The 19,920-nt window shown below is 38.0% G+C and overlaps 25 non-coding genes across 25 annotated transcripts in view; 5 read left to right on the forward strand and 20 right to left on the reverse strand.

Annotated features, from left to right (window-relative positions):
- Positions 1 to 2,656: 2,656 nt before the first annotated feature.
- TRNAE-UUC (transfer RNA glutamic acid (anticodon UUC)) lies at positions 2,657 to 2,728 on the forward strand. The gene has a single exon. It is a non-coding gene; the product is annotated as a tRNA-Glu (tRNA).
- Positions 2,729 to 3,922: 1,194 nt separating this feature from the next.
- TRNAI-AAU (transfer RNA isoleucine (anticodon AAU)) lies at positions 3,923 to 3,995 on the reverse strand. Its single transcript has one exon. It is a non-coding gene; the product is annotated as a tRNA-Ile (tRNA).
- A 651-nt stretch (positions 3,996 to 4,646) lies between these two features.
- On the reverse strand, positions 4,647 to 4,719 carry TRNAM-CAU (transfer RNA methionine (anticodon CAU)). The gene has a single exon. It is a non-coding gene; the product is annotated as a tRNA-Met (tRNA).
- A 652-nt stretch (positions 4,720 to 5,371) lies between these two features.
- Positions 5,372 to 5,444, reverse strand: TRNAM-CAU (transfer RNA methionine (anticodon CAU)). The gene has a single exon. It is a non-coding gene; the product is annotated as a tRNA-Met (tRNA).
- A 651-nt stretch (positions 5,445 to 6,095) lies between these two features.
- On the reverse strand, positions 6,096 to 6,168 carry TRNAI-AAU (transfer RNA isoleucine (anticodon AAU)). The gene has a single exon. It is a non-coding gene; the product is annotated as a tRNA-Ile (tRNA).
- A 651-nt stretch (positions 6,169 to 6,819) lies between these two features.
- Positions 6,820 to 6,892, reverse strand: TRNAM-CAU (transfer RNA methionine (anticodon CAU)). Its single transcript has one exon. It is a non-coding gene; the product is annotated as a tRNA-Met (tRNA).
- A 651-nt stretch (positions 6,893 to 7,543) lies between these two features.
- TRNAM-CAU (transfer RNA methionine (anticodon CAU)) lies at positions 7,544 to 7,616 on the reverse strand. Its single transcript has one exon. It is a non-coding gene; the product is annotated as a tRNA-Met (tRNA).
- A 652-nt stretch (positions 7,617 to 8,268) lies between these two features.
- TRNAI-AAU (transfer RNA isoleucine (anticodon AAU)) lies at positions 8,269 to 8,341 on the reverse strand. The gene has a single exon. It is a non-coding gene; the product is annotated as a tRNA-Ile (tRNA).
- Positions 8,342 to 8,992: 651 nt separating this feature from the next.
- TRNAM-CAU (transfer RNA methionine (anticodon CAU)) lies at positions 8,993 to 9,065 on the reverse strand. Its single transcript has one exon. It is a non-coding gene; the product is annotated as a tRNA-Met (tRNA).
- Positions 9,066 to 9,716: 651 nt separating this feature from the next.
- Positions 9,717 to 9,789, reverse strand: TRNAM-CAU (transfer RNA methionine (anticodon CAU)). Its single transcript has one exon. It is a non-coding gene; the product is annotated as a tRNA-Met (tRNA).
- A 651-nt stretch (positions 9,790 to 10,440) lies between these two features.
- TRNAM-CAU (transfer RNA methionine (anticodon CAU)) lies at positions 10,441 to 10,513 on the reverse strand. The gene has a single exon. It is a non-coding gene; the product is annotated as a tRNA-Met (tRNA).
- A 652-nt stretch (positions 10,514 to 11,165) lies between these two features.
- Positions 11,166 to 11,238, reverse strand: TRNAM-CAU (transfer RNA methionine (anticodon CAU)). The gene has a single exon. It is a non-coding gene; the product is annotated as a tRNA-Met (tRNA).
- Positions 11,239 to 11,889: 651 nt separating this feature from the next.
- TRNAM-CAU (transfer RNA methionine (anticodon CAU)) lies at positions 11,890 to 11,962 on the reverse strand. The gene has a single exon. It is a non-coding gene; the product is annotated as a tRNA-Met (tRNA).
- A 652-nt stretch (positions 11,963 to 12,614) lies between these two features.
- Positions 12,615 to 12,687, reverse strand: TRNAM-CAU (transfer RNA methionine (anticodon CAU)). The gene has a single exon. It is a non-coding gene; the product is annotated as a tRNA-Met (tRNA).
- A 651-nt stretch (positions 12,688 to 13,338) lies between these two features.
- TRNAM-CAU (transfer RNA methionine (anticodon CAU)) lies at positions 13,339 to 13,411 on the reverse strand. Its single transcript has one exon. It is a non-coding gene; the product is annotated as a tRNA-Met (tRNA).
- A 652-nt stretch (positions 13,412 to 14,063) lies between these two features.
- On the reverse strand, positions 14,064 to 14,136 carry TRNAM-CAU (transfer RNA methionine (anticodon CAU)). The gene has a single exon. It is a non-coding gene; the product is annotated as a tRNA-Met (tRNA).
- A 652-nt stretch (positions 14,137 to 14,788) lies between these two features.
- TRNAI-AAU (transfer RNA isoleucine (anticodon AAU)) lies at positions 14,789 to 14,861 on the reverse strand. Its single transcript has one exon. It is a non-coding gene; the product is annotated as a tRNA-Ile (tRNA).
- A 111-nt stretch (positions 14,862 to 14,972) lies between these two features.
- Positions 14,973 to 15,044, forward strand: TRNAE-UUC (transfer RNA glutamic acid (anticodon UUC)). Its single transcript has one exon. It is a non-coding gene; the product is annotated as a tRNA-Glu (tRNA).
- Positions 15,045 to 15,695: 651 nt separating this feature from the next.
- On the forward strand, positions 15,696 to 15,767 carry TRNAE-UUC (transfer RNA glutamic acid (anticodon UUC)). Its single transcript has one exon. It is a non-coding gene; the product is annotated as a tRNA-Glu (tRNA).
- Positions 15,768 to 16,236: 469 nt separating this feature from the next.
- TRNAM-CAU (transfer RNA methionine (anticodon CAU)) lies at positions 16,237 to 16,309 on the reverse strand. The gene has a single exon. It is a non-coding gene; the product is annotated as a tRNA-Met (tRNA).
- Positions 16,310 to 16,961: 652 nt separating this feature from the next.
- On the reverse strand, positions 16,962 to 17,034 carry TRNAI-AAU (transfer RNA isoleucine (anticodon AAU)). Its single transcript has one exon. It is a non-coding gene; the product is annotated as a tRNA-Ile (tRNA).
- A 111-nt stretch (positions 17,035 to 17,145) lies between these two features.
- TRNAE-UUC (transfer RNA glutamic acid (anticodon UUC)) lies at positions 17,146 to 17,217 on the forward strand. The gene has a single exon. It is a non-coding gene; the product is annotated as a tRNA-Glu (tRNA).
- A 1,376-nt stretch (positions 17,218 to 18,593) lies between these two features.
- On the forward strand, positions 18,594 to 18,665 carry TRNAE-UUC (transfer RNA glutamic acid (anticodon UUC)). The gene has a single exon. It is a non-coding gene; the product is annotated as a tRNA-Glu (tRNA).
- Positions 18,666 to 19,134: 469 nt separating this feature from the next.
- Positions 19,135 to 19,207, reverse strand: TRNAM-CAU (transfer RNA methionine (anticodon CAU)). Its single transcript has one exon. It is a non-coding gene; the product is annotated as a tRNA-Met (tRNA).
- A 641-nt stretch (positions 19,208 to 19,848) lies between these two features.
- The window catches only part of TRNAI-AAU (transfer RNA isoleucine (anticodon AAU)), a 73-nt gene continuing 1 nt past the window's right edge, over positions 19,849 to 19,920 (reverse strand). Inside the window, exon 1 of the tRNA in view lies at positions 19,849 to 19,920. This exon is cut by the window's right edge and continues 1 nt beyond it. This is a non-coding gene — a tRNA (tRNA-Ile).

The raw sequence follows: 19,920 nt of genomic DNA on the forward strand, positions 1-19,920 counted from the left end.
ACAACCCCTTTATCCTGTCAGTTTGGCTAATTTTCCTTTTTTTAATGAACTAGTTTCGCCAATAAATAAGAAACCATCAGACTATTTTACCCAATCTGATTGGGACTTTGCTTTAATATTGTTTCTTTTTAGGCAAGATCCTATTTTGGATTTAAAGCTCAAATCATTCCCATCTCTTCTACTCACTCAAAAATGACAAGGAAATCAACAACATATTTCCTCATATATTAAAAACGTTTCGGCAGAAAAAACAGATTTCCTGCATGAATGGAGGAAGACAAAAACTCACTGAACAGTGCCTTGTGTGAGGATCGAACTCACGACCTTCAGATTATTAGACTGACACGCTTCCTACTGCGCTAATGAGGCAACCACCAGATGTTTGTAGACAAGCTCAAAGCGGCAAAATGAAAAAATATATATAAATTTTCTTTATTCCCACTTTTTCTTAGTCCATGACTCATTTTACTTAATAACTGCTTCCATATGGTCTAGCGGTTAGGATTCCTGGTTTTCACCCAGGTGGCCTGTGTTCGACTCCCGGTATTGGAAATAACCTTTTACTAGTCTTGCATTTTCAAAGGTTGAGCGTTATAGGATAAAAGTGCTCTTTGTGGCCATAAATTCTAACTTATCTTTGTTTACCCATTCCTCCTCTTTTCACCAGATCCTATTTGAGCTAGAAAACTCAAATAATTCCTATTGTTCCCTTCTCACTCCAAGTCAACAACCCCTTTATCCTGTCAGTTTGGCTAATTTTCCTTTTTTTAATGAACTAGTTTCGCCAATAAATAAGAAACCATCAGACTATTTTACCCAATCTGATTGGGACTTTGCTTTAATATTGTTTCTTTTTAGGCAAGATCCTATTTTGGATTTAAAGCTCAAATCATTCCCATCTCTTCTACTCACTCAAAAATGACAAGGAAATCAACAACACTTTCCTCATATATTAAAAACGTTTCGGCAGAAAAACCAGATTTCCTGCATGAATGGAGGAAGACAAAAACTCACTGAACAGTGCCTCGTGTGAGGATCGAACTCACAACCTTCAGATTATTAGACTGACACACTTCCTACTGCGCTAACGAGGCAACCACCAGATGTTTGTAGACAAGCTCAAAGCGGCAAAATGAAAAAATATATATAAATTTTCGTTATTCCCACCTTTTCTTAGTCCATGACTCATTTTACTTAATAACTGCTCCTATATGGTCTAGCGGTTAGGATTCCTGGTTTTCACCCAGGTGGCCTGGGTTCGACTCCCGTTATGGGAAAGAACCTTTTACTAGTCTTGCACTTTCAAAGGTTGAGCGTTATAGGATAAAAGTGCTCTTTGTGGCCATAAATTCTAACTTATCTTTGTTTACCCATTCCTCCTCTTTTCACCAGATTATATTTGAGCTTGAAAACTCAAATAATTCCTATTGTTCCCTTCTCACTCCAAGTCAACAACCCCTTTATCCTGTCAGTTTGGCTAATTTTCCTTTTTTTAATGAACTAGTTTCGCCAATAAATAAGAAACCATCAGACTATTTTACCCAATCTGATTGGGACTTTGCTTTAATATTGTTTCTTTTTAGGCAAGATCCTATTTTGGATTTAAAGCTCAAATCATTCCCATCTCTTCTACTCACTCAAAAATGACAAGGAAATCAACAACATATTTCCTCATATATTAAAAACGTTTCGGCAGAAAAAACAGATTTCCTGCATGAATGGAGGAAGACAAAAACTCACTGAACAGTGCCTTGTGTGAGGATCGAACTCACGACCTTCAGATTATTAGACTGACACGCTTCCTACTGCGCTAATGAGGCAACCACCAGATGTTTGTAGACAAGCTCAAAGCGGCAAAATGAAAAAATATATATAAATTTTCTTTATTCCCACTTTTTCTTAGTCCATGACTCATTTTACTTAATAACTGCTTCCATATGGTCTAGCGGTTAGGATTCCTGGTTTTCACCCAGGTGGCCTGTGTTCGACTCCCGGTATTGGAAATAACCTTTTACTAGTCTTGCATTTTCAAAGGTTGAGCGTTATAGGATAAAAGTGCTCTTTGTGGCCATAAATTCTAACTTATCTTTGTTTACCCATTCCTCCTCTTTTCACCAGATCCTATTTGAGCTAGAAAACTCAAATAATTCCTATTGTTCCCTTCTCACTCCAAGTCAACAACCCCTTTATCCTGTCAGTTTGGCTAATTTTCCTTTTTTTAATGAACTAGTTTCGCCAATAAATAAGAAACCATCAGACTATTTTACCCAATCTGATTGGGACTTTGCTTTAATATTGTTTCTTTTTAGGCAAGATCCTATTTTGGATTTAAAGCTCAAATCATTCCCATCTCTTCTACTCACTCAAAAATGACAAGGAAATCAACAACACTTTCCTCATATATTAAAAACGTTTCGGCAGAAAAACCAGATTTCCTGCATGAATGGAGGAAGACAAAAACTCACTGAACAGTGCCTCGTGTGAGGATCGAACTCACAACCTTCAGATTATTAGACTGACACACTTCCTACTGCGCTAACGAGGCAACCACCAGATGTTTGTAGACAAGCTCAAAGCGGCAAAATGAAAAAATATATATAAATTTTCGTTATTCCCACCTTTTCTTAGTCCATGACTCATTTTACTTAATAACTGCTTCCATATGGTCTAGCGGTTAGGATTCCTGGTTTTCACCCAGGTGGCCCGGGTTCGACTCCCGGTATGGGAAATAACCTTTTACCAGTCTTGCATTTTCAAAGGTTGAGCGTTATAGGATAAAAGTGCTCTTTGTGGCCATAAATTCTAACTTATCTTTGTTTACCCATTCCTCCTCTTTTCACCAGATCCTATTTGAGCTTGAAAACTCAAATAATTCCTATTGTTCCCTTCTCACTCCAAGTCAACAACCCCTTTATCCTGTCAGTTTGGCTAATTTTCCTTTTTTTAATGAACTAGTTTCGCCAATAAATAAGAAACCATCAGACTATTTTACCCAATCTGATTGGGACTTTGCTTTAATATTGTTTCTTTTTAGGCAAGATCCTATTTTGGATTTAAAGCTCAAATCATTCCCATCTCTTCTACTCACTCAAAAATGACGAGGAAATCAACAACACTTTCCTCATATATTAAAAACGTTTCGGCAGAAAAACCAGATTTCCTGCATGAATGGAGGAAGACAAAAACTCACTGAACAGTGCCTCGTGTGAGGATCGAACTCACGACCTTCAGATTATTAGACTGACACACTTCCTACTGCGCTAACGAGGCAACCACCAGATGTTTGTAGACAAGCTCAAAGCGGCAAAATGAAAAAATATATATAAATTTTCTTTATTCCCACCTTTTCTTAGTCCATGACTCATTTTACTTAATAAATGCTTCCATATGGTCTAGCGGTTAGGATTCCTGGTTTTCACCCAGGTGGCCTGGGTTCGACTCCCGGTATGGGAAATAACCTTTTACCAGTCTTGCATTTTCAAAGGTTGAGCGTTATAGGATAAAAGTGCTCTTTGTGGCCATAAATTCTAACTTATCTTTGTTTACCCATTCCTCCTCTTTTCACCAGATCCTATTTGAGCTTGAAAACTCAAATAATTCCTATTGTTCCCTTCTCACTCCAAGTCAACAACCCCTTTATCCTGTCAGTTTGGCTAATTTTCCTTTTTTTAATGAACTAGTTTCGCCAATAAATAAGAAACCATCAGACTATTTTACCCAATCTGATTGGGACTTTGCTTTAATATTGTTTCTTTTTAGGCAAGATCCTATTTTGGATTTAAAGCTCAAATCATTCCCATCTCTTCTACTCACTCAAAAATGACAAGGAAATCAACAACACTTTCCTCATATATTAAAAACGTTTCGGCAGAAAAACCCGATTTCCTGCATGAATGGAGGAAGACAAAAACTCACTGAACAGTGCCTCGTGTGAGGATCGAACTCACGACCTTCAGATTATTAGACTGACACGCTTCCTACTGCGCTAACGAGGCAACCACCAGATGTTTGTAGACAAGCTCAAAGCGGCAAAATGAAAAAATATATATACATTTTCTTTATTCCCACTTTTTCTTAGTCCATGACTCATTATACTTAATAACTGCTCCCATATGGTCTAGCGGTTAGGATTCCTGGTTTTCACCCAGGTGGCCTGGGTTCGACTCCTGGTATGGGAAAGAACCTTTCACTAGTCTTGCACTTTCAAAGGTTGAGCATTATAGGATAAAAGTGCTCTTTGTGGCCATAAATTCTAACTTATCTTTGTTTACCCATTCCTCCTCTTTTCACCAGATCCTATTTGAGCTTGAAACTCAAATAATTCCTATTGTTCCCTTCTCACTCCAAGTCAACAACCCCTTTATCCTGTCAGTTTGGCTAATTTTCCTTTTTTTAATGAACTAGTTTCGCCAATAAATAAGAAACCATCAGACTATTTCACCCAATCTGATTGGGACTTTGCTTTAATATTGTTTCTTTTTAGGCAAGATCCTATTTTGGATTTAAAGCTCAAATCATTCCCATCTCTTCTACTCACTCAAAAATGACAAGGAAATCAACAACACTTTCCTCATATATTAAAAACGTTTCGGCAGAAAAACCCGATTTCCTGCATGAATGGAGGAAGACAAAAACTCACTGAACAGTGCCTCGTGTGAGGATCGAACTCACAACCTTCAGATTATGAGACTGACACGCTTCCTACTGCGCTAACGAGGCAACCACCAGATGTTTGTAGACAAGCTCAAAGCGGCAAAATGAAAAAAAATATATAAATTTTCTTTATTCCCACTTTTTCTTAGTCCATGACTCATTTTACTTAATAACTGCTTCCATATGGTCTAGCGGTTAGGATTCCTGGTTTTCACCCAGGTGGCCTGGGTTCGACTCCCGGTATGGGAAATAACCTTTTCAAAGGTCTTGCATTTTCAAAGGTTGAGCGTTATAGGATAAAAGTGCTCTTTGTGGCCATAAATTCTAACTTATCTTTGTTTACCCATTCCTCCTCTTTTCACCAGATCCTATTTGAGCTTGAAACTCAAATAATTCCTATTGTTCCCTTCTCACTCCAAGTCAACAACCCCTTTATCCTGTCAGTTTGGCTAATTTTCCTTTTTTTAATGAACTAGTTTCGCCAATAAATAAGAAACCATCAGACTATTTCACCCAATCTGATTGGGACTTTGCTTTAATATTGTTTCTTTTTAGGCAAGATCCTATTTTGGATTTAAAGCTCAAATCATTCCCATCTCTTCTACTCACTCAAAAATGACAAGGAAATCAACAACACTTTCCTCATATATTAAAAACGTTTCGGCAGAAAAACCCGATTTCCTGCATGAATGGAGGAAGACAAAAACTCACTGAACAGTGCCTCGTGTGAGGATCGAACTCACAACCTTCAGATTATGAGACTGACACGCTTCCTACTGCGCTAACGAGGCAACCACCAGATGTTTGTAGACAAGCTCAAAGCGGCAAAATGAAAAAAAATATATAAATTTTCTTTATTCCCACTTTTTCTTAGTCCATGACTCATTTTACTTAATAACTGCTTCCATCGGTCTAGCGGTTAGGATTCCTGGTTTTCACCCAGGTGGCCTGGGTTCGACTCCCGGTATGGGAAATAACCTTTTCAAAGGTCTTGCATTTTCAAAGGTTGAGCGTTATAGGATAAAAGTGCTCTTTGTGGCCATAAATTCTAACTTATCTTTGTTTACCCATTCCTCCTCTTTTCACCAGATCCTATTTGAGCTTGAAACTCAAATAATTCCTATTGTTCCCTTCTCACTCCAAGTCAACAACCCCTTTATCCTGTCAGTTTGGCTAATTTTCCTTTTTTTAATGAACTAGTTTCGCCAATAAATAAGAAACCATCAGACTATTTCACCCAATCTGATTGGGACTTTGCTTTAATATTGTTTCTTTTTAGGCAAGATCCTATTTTGGATTTAAAGCTCAAATCATTCCCATCTCTTCTACTCACTCAAAAATGACAAGGAAATCAACAACACTTTCCTCATATATTAAAAACGCTTCGGCAGAAAAACCAGATTTCCTGCATGAATGGAGGAAGACAAAAACTCACTGAACAGTGCCTCGTGTGAGGATCGAACTCACGACCTTCAGATTATTAGACTGACACGCTTCCTACTGCGCTAACGAGGCAACCACCAGATGTTTGTAGACAAGCTCAAAGCGGCAAAATGAAAAAATATATATACATTTTCTTTATTCCCACTTTTTCTTAGTCCATGACTCATTATACTTAATAACTGCTCCCATATGGTCTAGCGGTTAGGATTCCTGGTTTTCACCCAGGTGGCCTGGGTTCGACTCCTGGTATGGGAAAGAACCTTTCACTAGTCTTGCACTTTCAAAGGTTGAGCGTTATAGGATAAAAGTGCTCTTTGTGGCCATAAATTCTAACTTATCTTTGTTTACCCATTCCTCCTCTTTTCACCAGATCCTATTTGAGCTTGAAACTCAAATAATTCCTATTGTTCCCTTCTCACTCCAAGTCAACAACCCCTTTATCCTGTCAGTTTGGCTAATTTTCCTTTTTTTAATGAACTAGTTTCGCCAATAAATAAGAAACCATCAGACTATTTCACCCAATCTGATTGGGACTTTGCTTTAATATTGTTTCTTTTTAGGCAAGATCCTATTTTGGATTTAAAGCTCAAATCATTCCCATCTCTTCTACTCACTCAAAAATGACAAGGAAATCAACAACACTTTCCTCATATATTAAAAACGTTTCGGCAGAAAAACCAGATTTCCTGCATGAATGGAGGAAGACAAAAACTCACTGAACAGTGCCTCGTGTGAGGATCGAACTCACGACCTTCAGATTATGAGACTGACACGCTTCCTACTGCGCTAACGAGGCAACCACCAGATGTTTGTAGACAAGCTCAAAGCGGCAAAATGAAAAAATATATATAAATTTTCTTTATTCCCACTTTTTCTTAGTCCATGACTCATTTTACTTAATAACTGCTCCCATATGGTCTAGCGGTTAGGATTCCTGGTTTTCACCCAGGTGGCCTGGGTTCGACTCCTGGTATGGGAAAGAACCTTTCACTAGTCTTGCACTTTCAAAGGTTGAGCGTTATAGGATAAAAGTGCTCTTTGTGGCCATAAATTCTAACTTATCTTTGTTTACCCATTCCTCCTCTTTTCACCAGATCCTATTTGAGCTTGAAACTCAAATAATTCCTATTGTTCCCTTCTCACTCCAAGTCAACAACCCCTTTATCCTGTCAGTTTGGCTAATTTTCCTTTTTTTAATGAACTAGTTTCGCCAATAAATAAGAAACCATCAGACTATTTCACCCAATCTGATTGGGACTTTGCTTTAATATTGTTTCTTTTTAGGCAAGATCCTATTTTGGATTTAAAGCTCAAATCATTCCCATCTCTTCTACTCACTCAAAAATGACAAGGAAATCAACAACACTTTCCTCATATATTAAAAACGTTTCGGCAGAAAAACCCGATTTCCTGCATGAATGGAGGAAGACAAAAACTCACTGAACAGTGCCTCGTGTGAGGATCGAACTCACAACCTTCAGATTATGAGACTGACACGCTTCCTACTGCGCTAACGAGGCAACCACCAGATGTTTGTAGACAAGCTCAAAGCGGCAAAATGAAAAAAAATATATAAATTTTCTTTATTCCCACTTTTTCTTAGTCCATGACTCATTTTACTTAATAACTGCTTCCATATGGTCTAGCGGTTAGGATTCCTGGTTTTCACCCAGGTGGCCTGGGTTCGACTCCCGGTATGGGAAATAACCTTTTCAAAGGTCTTGCATTTTCAAAGGTTGAGCGTTATAGGATAAAAGTGCTCTTTGTGGCCATAAATTCTAACTTATCTTTGTTTACCCATTCCTCCTCTTTTCACCAGATCCTATTTGAGCTTGAAACTCAAATAATTCCTATTGTTCCCTTCTCACTCCAAGTCAACAACCCCTTTATCCTGTCAGTTTGGCTAATTTTCCTTTTTTTAATGAACTAGTTTCGCCAATAAATAAGAAACCATCAGACTATTTCACCCAATCTGATTGGGACTTTGCTTTAATATTGTTTCTTTTTAGGCAAGATCCTATTTTGGATTTAAAGCTCAAATCATTCCCATCTCTTCTACTCACTCAAAAATGACAAGGAAATCAACAACACTTTCCTCATATATTAAAAACGCTTCGGCAGAAAAACCAGATTTCCTGCATGAATGGAGGAAGACAAAAACTCACTGAACAGTGCCTCGTGTGAGGATCGAACTCACGACCTTCAGATTATTAGACTGACACGCTTCCTACTGCGCTAACGAGGCAACCACCAGATGTTTGTAGACAAGCTCAAAGCGGCAAAATGAAAAAATATATATACATTTTCTTTATTCCCACTTTTTCTTAGTCCATGACTCATTATACTTAATAACTGCTCCCATATGGTCTAGCGGTTAGGATTCCTGGTTTTCACCCAGGTGGCCTGGGTTCGACTCCTGGTATGGGAAAGAACCTTTCACTAGTCTTGCACTTTCAAAGGTTGAGCGTTATAGGATAAAAGTGCTCTTTGTGGCCATAAATTCTAACTTATCTTTGTTTACCCATTCCTCCTCTTTTCACCAGATCCTATTTGAGCTTGAAACTCAAATAATTCCTATTGTTCCCTTCTCACTCCAAGTCAACAACCCCTTTATCCTGTCAGTTTGGCTAATTTTCCTTTTTTTAATGAACTAGTTTCGCCAATAAATAAGAAACCATCAGACTATTTCACCCAATCTGATTGGGACTTTGCTTTAATATTGTTTCTTTTTAGGCAAGATCCTATTTTGGATTTAAAGCTCAAATCATTCCCATCTCTTCTACTCACTCAAAAATGACAAGGAAATCAACAACACTTTCCTCATATATTAAAAACGTTTCGGCAGAAAAACCAGATTTCCTGCATGAATGGAGGAAGACAAAAACTCACTGAACAGTGCCTCGTGTGAGGATCGAACTCACGACCTTCAGATTATGAGACTGACACGCTTCCTACTGCGCTAACGAGGCAACCACCAGATGTTTGTAGACAAGCTCAAAGCGGCAAAATGAAAAAATATATATAAATTTTCTTTATTCCCACTTTTTCTTAGTCCATGACTCATTTTACTTAATAACTGCTTCCATATGGTCTAGCGGTTAGGATTCCTGGTTTTCACCCAGGTGGCCTGGGTTCGACTCCTGGTATGGGAAAGAACCTTTCACTAGTCTTGCACTTTCAAAGGTTGAGCGTTATAGGATAAAAGTGCTCTTTGTGGCCATAAATTCTAACTTATCTTTGTTTACCCATTCCTCCTCTTTTCACCAGATCCTATTTGAGCTTGAAACTCAAATAATTCCTATTGTTCCCTTCTCACTCCAAGTCAACAACCCCTTTATCCTGTCAGTTTGGCTAATTTTCCTTTTTTTAATGAACTAGTTTCGCCAATAAATAAGAAACCATCAGACTATTTCACCCAATCTGATTGGGACTTTGCTTTAATATTGTTTCTTTTTAGGCAAGATCCTATTTTGGATTTAAAGCTCAAATCATTCCCATCTCTTCTACTCACTCAAAAATGACAAGGAAATCAACAACACTTTCCTCATATATTAAAAACGTTTCGGCAGAAAAACCAGATTTCCTGCATGAATGGAGGAAGACAAAAACTCACTGAACAGTGCCTCGTGTGAGGATCGAACTCACGACCTTCAGATTATGAGACTGACACGCTTCCTACTGCGCTAACGAGGCAACCACCAGATGTTTGTAGACAAGCTCAAAGCGGCAAAATGAAAAAATATATATAAATTTTCTTTATTCCCACTTTTTCTTAGTCCATGACTCATTTTACTTAATAACTGCTCCCATATGGTCTAGCGGTTAGGATTCCTGGTTTTCACCCAGGTGGCCTGGGTTCGACTCCTGGTATGGGAAAGAACCTTTCACTAGTCTTGCACTTTCAAAGGTTGAGCGTTATAGGATAAAAGTGCTCTTTGTGGCCATAAATTCTAACTTATCTTTGTTTACCCATTCCTCCTCTTTTCACCAGATCCTATTTGAGCTTGAAACTCAAATAATTCCTATTGTTCCCTTCTCACTCCAAGTCAACAACCCCTTTATCCTGTCAGTTTGGCTAATTTTCCTTTTTTTAATGAACTAGTTTCGCCAATAAATAAGAAACCATCAGACTATTTCACCCAATCTGATTGGGACTTTGCTTTAATATTGTTTCTTTTTAGGCAAGATCCTATTTTGGATTTAAAGCTCAAATCATTCCCATCTCTTCTACTCACTCAAAAATGACAAGGAAATCAACAACACTTTCCTCATATATTAAAAACGTTTCGGCAGAAAAACCAGATTTCCTGCATGAATGGAGGAAGACAAAAACTCACTGAACAGTGCCTCGTGTGAGGATCGAACTCACGACCTTCAGATTATGAGACTGACACGCTTCCTACTGCGCTAACGAGGCAACCACCAGATGTTTGTAGACAAGCTCAAAGCGGCAAAATGAAAAAATATATATAAATTTTCTTTATTCCCACTTTTTCTTAGTCCATGACTCATTTTACTTAATAACTGCTTCCATATGGTCTAGCGGTTAGGATTCCTGGTTTTCACCCAGGTGGCCTGGGTTCGACTCCCGGTATGGGAAATAACCTTTTACTAGTCTTGCATTTTCAAAGGTTGAGCGTTATAGGATAAAAGTGCTCTTTGTGGCCATAAATTCTAACTTATCTTTGTTTACCCATTCCTCCTCTTTTCACCAGATCCTATTTGAGCTTGAAAACTCAAATAATTCCTATTGTTCCCTTCTCACTCCAAGTCAACAACCCCTTTATCCTGTCAGTTTGGCTAATTTTCCTTTTTTTAATGAACTAGTTTCGCCAATAAATAAGAAACCATCAGACTATTTTACCCAATCTGATTGGGACTTTGCTTTAATATTGTTTCTTTTTAGGCAAGATCCTATTTTGGATTTAAAGCTCAAATCATTCCCATCTCTTCTACTCACTCAAAAATGACAAGGAAATCAACAACACTTTCCTCATATATTAAAAACGTTTCGGCAGAAAAACCAGATTTCCTGCATGAATGGAGGAAGACAAAAACTCACTGAACAGTGCCTCGTGTGAGGATCGAACTCACGACCTTCAGATTATGAGACTGACACGCTTCCTACTGCGCTAACGAGGCAACCACCAGATGTTTGTAGACAAGCTCAAAGCGGCAAAATGAAAAAATATATATAAATTTTCTTTATTCCCACTTTTTCTTAGTCCATGACTCATTTTACTTAATAACTGCTCCCATATGGTCTAGCGGTTAGGATTCCTGGTTTTCACCCAGGTGGCCTGGGTTCGACTCCTGGTATGGGAAAGAACCTTTCACTAGTCTTGCACTTTCAAAGGTTGAGCGTTATAGGATAAAAGTGCTCTTTGTGGCCATAAATTCTAACTTATCTTTGTTTACCCATTCCTCCTCTTTTCACCAGATCCTATTTGAGCTTGAAACTCAAATAATTCCTATTGTTCCCTTCTCACTCCAAGTCAACAACCCCTTTATCCTGTCAGTTTGGCTAATTTTCCTTTTTTTAATGAACTAGTTTCGCCAATAAATAAGAAACCATCAGACTATTTCACCCAATCTGATTGGGACTTTGCTTTAATATTGTTTCTTTTTAGGCAAGATCCTATTTTGGATTTAAAGCTCAAATCATTCCCATCTCTTCTACTCACTCAAAAATGACAAGGAAATCAACAACACTTTCCTCATATATTAAAAACGTTTCGGCAGAAAAACCAGATTTCCTGCATGAATGGAGGAAGACAAAAACTCACTGAACAGTGCCTCGTGTGAGGATCGAACTCACGACCTTCAGATTATGAGACTGACACGCTTCCTACTGCGCTAACGAGGCAACCACCAGATGTTTGTAGACAAGCTCAAAGCGGCAAAATGAAAAAATATATATAAATTTTCTTTATTCCCACTTTTTCTTAGTCCATGACTCATTTTACTTAATAACTGCTTCCATATGGTCTAGCGGTTAGGATTCCTGGTTTTCACCCAGGTGGCCTGGGTTCGACTCCCGGTATGGGAAATAACCTTTTACTAGTCTTGCATTTTCAAAGGTTGAGCGTTATAGGATAAAAGTGCTCTTTGTGGCCATAAATTCTAACTTATCTTTGTTTACCCATTCCTCCTCTTTTCACCAGATCCTATTTGAGCTTGAAAACTCAAATAATTCCTATTGTTCCCTTCTCACTCCAAGTCAACAACCCCTTTATCCTGTCAGTTTGGCTAATTTTCCTTTTTTTAATGAACTAGTTTCGCCAATAAATAAGAAACCATCAGACTATTTTACCCAATCTGATTGGGACTTTGCTTTAATATTGTTTCTTTTTAGGCAAGATCCTATTTTGGATTTAAAGCTCAAATCATTCCCATCTCTTCTACTCACTCAAAAATGACAAGGAAATCAACAACACTTTCCTCATATATTAAAAACGTTTCGGCAGAAAAACCAGATTTCCTGCATGAATGGAGGAAGACAAAAACTCACTGAACAGTGCCTCGTGTGAGGATCGAACTCACGACCTTCAGATTATGAGACTGACACGCTTCCTACTGCGCTAACGAGGCAACCACCAGATGTTTGTAGACAAGCTCAAAGCGGCAAAATGAAAAAATATATATAAATTTTCTTTATTCCCACTTTTTCTTAGTCCATGACTCATTTTACTTAATAACTGCTCCCATATGGTCTAGCGGTTAGGATTCCTGGTTTTCACCCAGGTGGCCTGGGTTCGACTCCTGGTATGGGAAAGAACCTTTCACTAGTCTTGCACTTTCAAAGGTTGAGCGTTATAGGATAAAAGTGCTCTTTGTGGCCATAAATTCTAACTTATCTTTGTTTACCCATTCCTCCTCTTTTCACCAGATCCTATTTGAGCTTGAAACTCAAATAATTCCTATTGTTCCCTTCTCACTCCAAGTCAACAACCCCTTTATCCTGTCAGTTTGGCTAATTTTCCTTTTTTTAATGAACTAGTTTCGCCAATAAATAAGAAACCATCAGACTATTTCACCCAATCTGATTGGGACTTTGCTTTAATATTGTTTCTTTTTAGGCAAGATCCTATTTTGGATTTAAAGCTCAAATCATTCCCATCTCTTCTACTCACTCAAAAATGACAAGGAAATCAACAACACTTTCCTCATATATTAAAAACGTTTCGGCAGAAAAACCAGATTTCCTGCATGAATGGAGGAAGACAAAAACTCACTGAACAGTGCCTCGTGTGAGGATCGAACTCACGACCTTCAGATTATGAGACTGACACGCTTCCTACTGCGCTAACGAGGCAACCACCAGATGTTTGTAGACAAGCTCAAAGCGGCAAAATGAAAAAATATATATAAATTTTCTTTATTCCCACTTTTTCTTAGTCCATGACTCATTTTACTTAATAACTGCTTCCATATGGTCTAGCGGTTAGGATTCCTGGTTTTCACCCAGGTGGCCTGGGTTCGACTCCCGGTATGGGAAATAACCTTTTACTAGTCTTGCATTTTCAAAGGTTGAGCGTTATAGGATAAAAGTGCTCTTTGTGGCCATAAATTCTAACTTATCTTTGTTTACCCATTCCTCCTCTTTTCACCAGATCCTATTTGAGCTTGAAAACTCAAATAATTCCTATTGTTCCCTTCTCACTCCAAGTCAACAACCCCTTTATCCTGTCAGTTTGGCTAATTTTCCTTTTTTTAATGAACTAGTTTCGCCAATAAATAAGAAACCATCAGACTATTTTACCCAATCTGATTGGGACTTTGCTTTAATATTGTTTCTTTTTAGGCAAGATCCTATTTTGGATTTAAAGCTCAAATCATTCCCATCTCTTCTACTCACTCAAAAATGACAAGGAAATCAACAACACTTTCCTCATATATTAAAAACGTTTCGGCAGAAAAACCAGATTTCCTGCATGAATGGAGGAAGACAAAAACTCACTGAACAGTGCCTCGTGTGAGGATCGAACTCACGACCTTCAGATTATGAGACTGACACGCTTCCTACTGCGCTAACGAGGCAACCACCAGATGTTTGTAGACAAGCTCAAAGCGGCAAAATGAAAAAATATATATAAATTTTCTTTATTCCCACTTTTTCTTAGTCCATGACTCATTTTACTTAATAACTGCTTCCATATGGTCTAGCGGTTAGGATTCCTGGTTTTCACCCAGGTGGCCTGGGTTCGACTCCCGGTATGGGAAATAACCTTTTACTAGTCTTGCATTTTCAAAGGTTGAGCGTTATAGGATAAAAGTGCTCTTTGTGGCCATAAATTCTAACTTATCTTTGTTTACCCATTCCTCCTCTTTTCACCAGATCCTATTTGAGCTTGAAAACTCAAATAATTCCTATTGTTCCCTTCTCACTCCAAGTCAACAACCCCTTTATCCTGTCAGTTTGGCTAATTTTCCTTTTTTTAATGAACTAGTTTCGCCAATAAATAAGAAACCATCAGACTATTTTACCCAATCTGATTGGGACTTTGCTTTAATATTGTTTCTTTTTAGGCAAGATCCTATTTTGGATTTAAAGCTCAAATCATTCCCATCTCTTCTACTCACTCAAAAATGACAAGGAAATCAACAACACTTTCCTCATATATTAAAAACGTTTCGGCAGAAAAACCAGATTTCCTGCATGAATGGAGGAAGACAAAAACTCACTGAACAGTGCCTCGTGTGAGGATCGAACTCACGACCTTCAGATTATTAGACTGACACGCTTCCTACTGCGCTAACGAGGCAACCACCAGATGTTTGTAGACAAGCTCAAAGCGGCAAAATGAAAAAATATATATAAATTTTCTTTATTCCCACTTTTTCTTAGTCCATGACTAATTTTACTTAATAACTGCTCCCATATGGTCTAGCGGTTAGGATTCCTGGTTTTCACCCAGGTGGCCCGGGTTCGACTCCCGGTATGGGAAAAAACCTTTTACTAGTCTTGCACTTTCAAAGGTTGAGCGTTATAGGATAAAAGTGCTCTTTGTGGCATAAATTCTAACTTATCTTTGTTTACCCATTCCTCCTCTTTTCACCAGATCCTATTTGAGCTTGAAAACTCAAATAATTCCTATTGTTCCCTTCTCACTCCAAGTCAACAACCCCTTTATCCTGTCAGTTTGGCTAATTTTCCTTTTTTTAATGAACTAGTTTCGCCAATAAATAAGAAACCATCAGACTATTTTACCCAATCTGATTGGGACTTTGCTTTAATATTGTTTCTTTTTAGGCAAGATCCTATTTTGGATTTAAAGCACAAATCATTCCCATCTCTTCTACTCACTCAAAAATGACAAGGAAATCAACAACACTTTCCTCATATATTAAAAACGTTTCTGAAGAAAAACCAGATTTCCTGCATGAATGGAGGAAGACAAAATCTCACTGAACAGTGCCTCGTGTGAGGATCGAACTCACGACCTTCAGATTATTAGACTGACACGCTTCCTACTGTGCTAACGAGGCAACCACCAGATGTTTGTAGACAAGCTCAAAGCGGCAAAATGAAAAAAATATATAAATTTTCTTTATTCCCACCTTTTCTTAGTCCATGACTCATTTTACTTAATAACTGCTTCCATATGGTCTAGCGGTTAGGATTCCTGGTTTTCACCCAGGTGGCCCGGGTTCGACTCCCGGTATGGGAAATAACCTTTTACTAGTCTTGCATTTTCAAAGGTTGAGCGTTATAGGATAAAAGTGCTCTTTGTGGCCATAAATTCTAACTTATCTTTGTTTACCCATTCCTCCTCTTTTCACCAGATCCTATTTGAGCTTGAAAACTCAAATAATTCCTATTGTTCCCTTCTCACTCCAAGTCAACAACCCCTTTATCCTGTCAGTTTGGCTAATTTTCCTTTTTTTAATGAACTAGTTTCGCCAATAAATAAGAAACCATCAGACTATTTTACCCAATCTGATTGGGACTTTGCTTTAATATTGTTTCTTTTTAGGCAAGATCCTATTTTGGATTTAAAGCTCAAATCATTCCCATCTCTTCTACTCACTCAAAAATGACAAGGAAATCAACAACACTTTCCTCATATATTAAAAACGTTTCGGCAGAAAAACCAGATTTCCTGCATGAATGGAGGAAGACAAAAACTCACTGAACAGTGCCTCGTGTGAGGATCGAACTCACGACCTTCAGATTATGAGACTGACACGCTTCCTACTGCGCTAACGAGGCAACCACCAGATGTTTGTAGACAAGCTCAAAGCGGCAAAATGAAAAAATATATATAAATTTTCTTTATTCCCACTTTTTCTTAGTCCATGACTCATTTTACTTAATAACTGCTTCCATATGGTCTAGCGGTTAGGATTCCTGGTTTTCACCCAGGTGGCCTGGGTTCGACTCCCGGTATGGGAAATAACCTTTTACTAGTCTTGCATTTTCAAAGGTTGAGCGTTATAGGATAAAAGTGCTCTTTGTGGCCATAAATTCTAACTTATCTTTGTTTACCCATTCCTCCTCTTTTCACCAGATCCTATTTGAGCTTGAAAACTCAAATAATTCCTATTGTTCCCTTCTCACTCCAAGTCAACAACCCCTTTATCCTGTCAGTTTGGCTAATTTTCCTTTTTTTAATGAACTAGTTTCGCCAATAAATAAGAAACCATCAGACTATTTTACCCAATCTGATTGGGACTTTGCTTTAATATTGTTTCTTTTTAGGCAAGATCCTATTTTGGATTTAAAGCTCAAATCATTCCCATCTCTTCTACTCACTCAAAAATGACAAGGAAATCAACAACACTTTCCTCATATATTAAAAACGTTTCGGCAGAAAAACCAGATTTCCTGCATGAATGGAGGAAGACAAAAACTCACTGAACAGTGCCTCGTGTGAGGATCGAACTCACGACCTTCAGATTATTAGACTGACACGCTTCCTACTGCGCTAACGAGGCAACCACCAGATGTTTGTAGAAAAGCTCAAAGCGGCAAAATGAAAAAATATATATAAATTTTCTTTATTCCCACTTTTTCTTAGTCCATGACTAATTTTACTTAATAACTGCTCCCATATGGTCTAGCGGTTAGGATTCCTGGTTTTCACCCAGGTGGCCCGGGTTCGACTCCCGGTATGGGAAAAAACCTTTTACTAGTCTTGCACTTTCAAAGGTTGAGCGTTATAGGATAAAAGTGCTCTTTGTGGCATAAATTCTAACTTATCTTTGTTTACCCATTCCTCCTCTTTTCACCAGATCCTATTTGAGCTTGAAAACTCAAATAATTCCTATTGTTCCCTTCTCACTCCAAGTCAACAACCCCTTTATCCTGTCAGTTTGGCTAATTTTCCTTTTTTTAATGAACTAGTTTCGCCAATAAATAAGAAACCATCAGACTATTTTACCCAATCTGATTGGGACTTTGCTTTAATATTGTTTCTTTTTAGGCAAGATCCTATTTTGGATTTAAAGCACAAATCATTCCCATCTCTTCTACTCACTCAAAAATGACAAGGAAATCAACAACACTTTCCTCATATATTAAAAACGTTTCGGAAGAAAAACCAGATTTCCTGCATGAATGGAGGAAGACAAAATCTCACTGAACAGTGCCTCGTGTGAGGATCGAACTCACGACCTTCAGATTATTAGACTGACACGCTTCCTACTGTGCTAACGAGGCAACCACCAGATGTTTGTAGACAAGCTCAAAGCGGCAAAATGAAAAAAATATATAAATTTTCTTTATTCCCACCTTTTCTTAGTCCATGACTCATTTTACTTAATAACTGCTTCCATATGGTCTAGCGGTTAGGATTCCTGGTTTTCACCCAGGTGGCCCGGGTTCGACTCCCAATATGGGAAATAACCTTTTACCAGTCTTGCATTTTCAAAGGTTGAGCGTTATAGGATAAAAGTGCTCTTTGTGGCCATAAATTCTAACTTATCTTTGTTTACCCATTCCTCCTCTTTTCACCAGATCCTATTTGAGCTTGAAAACTCAAATAATTCCTATTGTTCCCTTCTCACTCCAAGTCAACAACCCCTTTATCCTGTCAGTTTGGCTAATTTTCCTTTTTTTAATGAACTAGTTTCGCTAATAAATAAGAAACCATCAGACTATTTCACCCAATCTGATTGGGACTTTGCTTTAATATTGTTTCTTTTTAGGCAAAATCCTATTTTGGATTTAAAGCTCAAATCATTCCCATCTCTTCTACTCACTCAAAAATGACAAGGAAATCAACAACACTTTCCTCATATATTAAAAACGTTTCGGCAGAAAAACCCGATTTCCTGCATGAATGGAGGAAGACAAAAACTCACTGAACAGTGCCTCGGGTGAGGATCGAACTCACGACCTTCAGATTATGAGACTGACACGCTGCCTATTGCGCTAACGAGGCAACCACCAGATGTTTGTAGACAAGCTCAAAGCGGCAAAATGAAAAAGTATATATAAATTTTCTTTATTCCCACTTTTTCTTAGTCCATGACTCATTTTACTTAATAACTGTTTCCATATGGTCTAGCGGTTAGGATTCCTGGTTTTCACCCAGGTGGCCTGGGTTCGAATCCCGGTATGGGAAATAACCTTTTACTAGTCTTGCATTTTCAAAGGTTGAGCGTTATAGGATAAAAGTGCTCTTTGTGGCCATAAACTCTAACTTATCTTTGTTTACCCATTCCTCCTCTTTTCACCAGATCCTATTTGAGCTTGAAAACTCAAATAATTCCTATTGTTCCCTTCTCACTCCAAGTCAACAACCCCTTTATCCTGTCAGTTTGGCTAATTTTCCTTTTTTTAATGAACTAGTTTCGCTAATAAATAAGAAACCATCAGACTATTTCACCCAATCTGATTGGGACTTTGCTTTAATATTGTTTCTTTTTAGGCAAAATCCTATTTTGGATTTAAAGCTCAAATCATTCCCATCTCTTCTACTCACTCAAAAATGACAAGGAAATCAACAACACTTTCCTCATATATTAAAAACGTTTCGGCAGAAAAACCCGATTTCCTGCATGAATGGAGGAAGACAAAAACTCACTGAACAGTGCCTCGTGTGAGGATCGAACTCACGACCTTCAGATTATGAGACTGACACGCTTCCTACTGCGCTAACGAGGCAACCACCAGATGTTTGTAGACAAGCTCAAAGCGGCAAAATGAAAAAATATATATAGATTTTCTTTATTCCCACTTTTTCTTAGTCCATGACTCATTATACTTAATAACAGCTCACATATGGTCTAGCGGTTAGGATTCTTGGTTTTCACCCAGGTGGCCCGGGTTCGACTCCCGGTATGGGAAATAACCTTTTATTTTCAAAGGTTGAGCGTTATAGGATAAAAGTGCTCTTTGTGGCCATAAATTCTAACTTATCTTTGTTTACCCATTCCTCCTCTTTTCACCAGATCCTATTTGAGCTTGAAAACTCAAATAATTCCTATTGTTCCCTTCTCACTCCAAGTCAACAACCCCTTTATCCTGTCAGTTTGGCTAATTTTCCTTTTTTTAATGAACTAGTTTCGCCAATAAATAAGAAACCATCAGACTATTTTACCCAATCTGATTGGGACTTTGCTTTAATATTGTTTCTTTTTAGGCAAGATCCTATTTTGGATTTAAAGCTCAAATCATTCCCATCTCTTCTACTCACTCAAAAATGACAAGGAAATCAACAAAACTTTCCTCATATATTAAAAACGTTTCGGCAGAAAAACCAGATTTCCTGCATGAATGGAGGAAGACAAAAACTCACTGAACAGTGCCTCGTGTGAGGATCGAACTCACGACCTTCAGATTATTAGACTGACACGCTTCCTACTGCGCTAACGAGG

This window comes from Rhinoderma darwinii, chromosome 3, assembly GCF_050947455.1.
Source record: "Rhinoderma darwinii isolate aRhiDar2 chromosome 3, aRhiDar2.hap1, whole genome shotgun sequence".
Taxonomy (NCBI): domain Eukaryota; kingdom Metazoa; phylum Chordata; class Amphibia; order Anura; family Rhinodermatidae; genus Rhinoderma; species Rhinoderma darwinii.